The sequence below is a fragment of the Helianthus annuus genome, chromosome 1 (assembly GCF_002127325.2).
Source record: "Helianthus annuus cultivar XRQ/B chromosome 1, HanXRQr2.0-SUNRISE, whole genome shotgun sequence".
Taxonomy (NCBI): domain Eukaryota; kingdom Viridiplantae; phylum Streptophyta; class Magnoliopsida; order Asterales; family Asteraceae; genus Helianthus; species Helianthus annuus.
In genome coordinates, this window is record NC_035433.2 from 109,241,207 (window position 1) to 109,246,239 (window position 5,033).

The window sequence follows — 5,033 nt, forward strand, 5'->3', positions numbered from 1 at the left end:
CACAAAAGAAGCAAAAAGACAACTAATTCTAGCATAAATACAAGAAAAGGAATAAAAGTAGACTGCCCGGACCCTCAACGGCATCCTCCAAGGCAAAGAAGAGAAAGCAGAAGACTGAACACGCCCCGTGTCCAGCGAACACGAGGCCGTGCCCAAGAAGCAGCAGAAAAGACAAACCTATAGAAGCTTCTATTGCCCACCACGGGGCCGTGTCCAGCGGGCACGGGGGCGTGGTGAAAGTACAGCAGGCGCATTAATTGTAATTGCGAATTACAATTAATGAGGAGAGAGAGTGTCAGACGGGCACGGGGGCGTGTCCAGCGGACACGGGGCCATGCCCAGCCTTCTGTTCAGCCTATAAATAGGAGTGCTTGGTTTCATTCCAACTCATCCCTTGGCACACCACCTCTCTCACACTTCATCCACCACCCACCACCACCATAATACCATCATCCACCACCATCATCCATTGTCCATCGTAGAGTGTGTGAGTCGTCTCGGGATCCAAGATTGATCGTAAGAGTTCTTGACAATCAAGGCCATGTTTGCCTAAGTCTCTTACATCACTTGGTGAAGACAAGTGTTTAGTATAATACTTTTTATTTTTAATCTTTTGCACTCTTTATTTGATTTTGTATTAATGACTTTAATAACTAGTTACTTATGTTGAAGGTGATCTTTCCTTATCGTTTGTCCGTGGTGTCTTGGCGTTATTTTACTGTCTATATAAAATAAAAGATTTTCACCATTCATATCTCCACGGTCTATATGGAGGTATGTTGGCTACCTGGTCGGGGGTTAAGGGAACGGTTTGGTAAGGGTCTTGCCCTTGTTCAGCGTTTAGAGGTCCTGCTTGGGACCTGGGTCAAATTTAGTAGGATCTCCTTCAATGCCCATAGGTATTGGATGGCGGGGATCCAAACTCTTTGACCCCCTCATAAGTTAACTACTATTAATACTATAACCCGGCTATTTAGGACTGTATCCCTGCTGACTCAGACTACTTAGCCGAGGGTAACGTCACCGCCGAAAGCGGGGCCTACCACAATTTGCATTAATAACTTAATTCATTATCTTTCAATAATCCGACCCTTTAGGATTGTATCCTTGCTGACTCAAACTACTGGGTTGAGGGTAACGTCGCCTTCAAAAGAGGGGCCTACTATAATAACTAAGATAATCTCTTAAACAAGTGCAAAAGTGCGAAAATAATCAAAGGTTATACTAATACACGTGTCGGATCCAAGTGATTCATCTTGTCTATCTGTTTTTATTTTATTTTATTTTTCAGCATTTAGTTAGTTTTTATTTTTCTTAGTTTAAAACATTTTTCTCACATTTTGATTTGATTAGACGTTGAGGATAAACCGGTATTAAAAGCTCTTGTGTCCTTGGACGACCTCGGTATCTTACCAACACTATACTACGTCCACGATGGGTGCACTTGCCCATATGTGTGTTTAGTGTTAGTAAATATCGTGTTTTATAAATTTAAAACTTGGCTAAAAGTGTAAAAAAGGGGCTTAATTATACATCTAAAATATAACACACTTCACGCACATCAAGTTTTTGGCGCCGTTGCCGGGGACACAAGGATTTTAAGAAAGTTAGGAATCAATGGCCTAATCATATTTTTATTTTTCTTTTTAATTTTTAGGATTTTTCTTAGTTTTTCAGCTTCTGCAGAGCTCAGCACGGGGCCGTGCCTGGTCGGACACGGGCCGTGCCCAGCATCGTTACTGGCAGTTTTTGTTTTCCAAGTTACAGAAGGCTGACCACGGGGCCGTGCCGGTGCAACACGGGGCCGTGTCCAACTTCCAGTAACTGGGATCTGGGAAACAATCACTGAAAACTCCGACCACGGGCCGTGTTCGCTCAACACGGGGCCGTGGTGAATCTTCTGACCACATTCTTTTCTGTTTTTATTGCAGGACTTGGAACCCGACGCCAACCTTACGTAGTGTATGAGCTCCAGTTCCAATAAGGATATAAAAGAACCACTAGAAGAACCCGAACGCTTTCTCAGAAAAAGGTTAAAAGCCAAGAACCAAGAGAAGGTTTCGGGTGATCCACCTCCAATGGCGGACCAACGTACCCTTATGGATTATCTACGACCCACCGTAGGTAATCTAGGCGCCGCTATCAATGCTCCCAATGTCGAAGCTAATAACTTCGAACTCCGGCCGCATTTGATACAAATGCTCCAAAACTCCGCAACCTTCCATGGGCTTGCGGACGAGGATCCCCATCTACATATAACTAATTTCTTGGAAATATGTGATACCTTTCGGATCAATGGAGCATCAAACGACGCCATCCGCCTCCGTATGTTTCCCTTCTCACTAAAAGACCGAGCGAAAGCTTGGCTCAACGCCCTCCCAGCTGGATCGGTAAACACCTGGGATGAACTAGCCCAAAAATTTCTATATAAGTATTTCCCTCCCGCTAAAACTGCTAAGTTAATGACTTAAATTAATACATATTCACAAGAGGGCGGGGAATCCTTATATGAAACTTGGGAAAGGTTCAAGGAGCTATTGCGCAAGTGTCCTCATCACGGCCTCGCAATATGGCAACAAGTATCCACTTTCTATAATGGATTGTTGCCACACACTAGGCAGACACTTGATTCTAGCTCCGGGGGACTTTTAGGTAATCGACGCCCACACGAAATATATAATCAAATTGAGGAAATTGCTCAAACCAATTTTCAATGGCACACCCCCCGGGGAATAAGTCTATCGCCCCGGACGCCCATAAGGTCGATGAAAGCACTTCTTTACAAGCCCAAATCGAGGCCCTTTCTTCAAAGATAAAAAAATTGGAAATGACAAAAACAGTCTCGGTTATGGCTTGTGAAGGGTGTGGTGGGTCACATGAAAATTGGAGTTGCATGAAAGAAACAGACGATCAACAAGAAATGGTAAAGTACATTGATAATAGACCTAGGCCGTCGGGTCCCCCAACGGGAACTTACAACCAAGGATGGCGAAACCACCCAAACCTTGGTTGGAGGGAACCCGGCAATAGTAGTAACCAACAAACCCAACGAACAAACTTTCAGCAACCAAGAAATGAGTCACACAATTTCACTCAACAACAAAGTGGACGAGAAAGGCTCGAAGATACGGTATCTCGCCTCGTCTCCGACACTGATAAGAAAAACTCGGAAAGATTTCTACAATTAGAATCAAATTTTAGAAATCAACAAGCTAGTATTCAAAACATAGAAAAACAATTAAATCAAATAGCTCAAAATTTTTCCGAGAGACCGCAAGGCGCATTACCTAGCAATACCGAAACAAACCCAAAAGCACAAGTTCACCTCATCACACTACGGAACCGCACCGTAGGGCCTGCAGAAGTGCTGCCACCAACTGAGGAAACAGTACCCACACCTTTGCAGGAAAAGAACTCCCCTCCGTCACCAGAGCCTACCAAGGCTCCTCGAGTTCCATACCCCGGTAGGTTAATTCGTCAAAAGACCAATGAGCAATTCGCCAAGTTCGAAAGTCTGTTAAAACAATTGCATGTCAATATTCCTTTTATCGAAGTCCTAACTCAAATGCCCAAGTACTCTAAATTCATGAGGGACTTCCTTACACATAAAAAGAAAATTGAAAACTTGCAATTAGTCAATTTAGGCGAAGAATGCTCTGCCCTCGTACTCAATAAACTTCCCCAAAAGAAAATCGATCCCGGAAGCTTCACGATTCCTTGCTCAATAGGGGAATCACCCGTTCGTAATGCCTTAGCCGACCTTGGGGCTAGCATTAACCTCATGCACTCATCAATGTTCAAAAGACTCGGCTTAGGAACCACAAGCCCTACAAAAATGAGCATACAACTCGCCGATCGATCCGTCAAATTCCCACAAGGTGTCATCGAGAATGTCTTGGTAAAGGTAAGCAGATTCGTTTATCCAGCTGACTTTGTCATACTCGATATGGAGGAAGACACCGAGGTCCCCCTTATACTAGGGAGACCCTTCCTTGCCACCGCCCAAGCAGTGGTGGATATGAATGATGGGACACTCACCTTGAGGTACGGGGATAATGAAGTGAAATTCGGGGTTGGGAAGAGAATAGAGGACGACGACCCGGTCAATTACATGAAGGTTATTGATTCAAGCTTGGATGCTGCTCTCCGACGGTGTAACATGGGACGCCAGACATCCCACTCAGAAAACATATAACCTCGCATTGGGTCTAGCCAAGGACCCTTATAAACGTGGCGCACCACGGAGGCATTCCGCGGAACTATCCTTAGTTAGTTTAATCTTTTAGTTTTAATTTGCAGAATAAAACACACTCATGGTGGTAATGGATGAAAAAGGGAACGAGAAAAATGGACCCATGCACGAAGAACAGAGCAACCCGACACAAATCTCCATCACAGAAGGCTCAACACGGGCCGTGCCCAACCAACACGGCCCCGTGCTGAGCCACCTGCAGAAAAACCCCCAGTTCAGGTAACTGGACACGGGCCGTGTTCAGCGGACACGCCCCCGTGTCCAGGCTTCTGTCTTAACTCTTTAAATTCTGTTACTGGCACTTGACCACGGGGCCGTGCCCGGTCACCACAGGGCCGTGTCCAGGATGCCAGTAACACAAATCTTTGTTTTTAACCCACTTTTACACATTCTAATCAACCAAAAATATTATTTTTGGGACACATTGAGGACAATGTGTAATTTAAGTGTGGGGGGGATGCTAAAACCTTGAATTTTGCAAATCCTAAATACAAGCCTTACACAAAACTCTATTGGAACCGCTAAACACCCCAAATTTTTTCAAAAACCTTTCGTTTTTTTTATTTGCTTGTCTTGGTTTAATTTGGGAATAACAAGTTCTAAAAAGGTTATATTTTTACAAATTTACAACCGATAGCGTCGTGATAATAAAGAACCAACATAAGAAAATTACGAAACGGCATAACAAGTCTAGTTAAAAATTCGATTATATATACTTGATCACATTAAAAACCCATTCCCACAAAAGTGAGTTTTGAGCCTTTATTGAGCATACAAATAT

At 43.8% G+C, this 5,033-nt stretch overlaps 1 non-coding gene across 1 annotated transcript; it reads right to left on the reverse strand.

Annotated features, from left to right (window-relative positions):
- Window positions 1–2,456: 2,456 nt before the first annotated feature.
- Window positions 2,457–2,563, reverse strand: LOC118482928. The gene has a single exon (XR_004869253.1). It is a non-coding gene; the product is annotated as a small nucleolar RNA R71 (small nucleolar RNA).
- Between the last annotated feature and the right edge of the window lie 2,470 nt (window positions 2,564–5,033).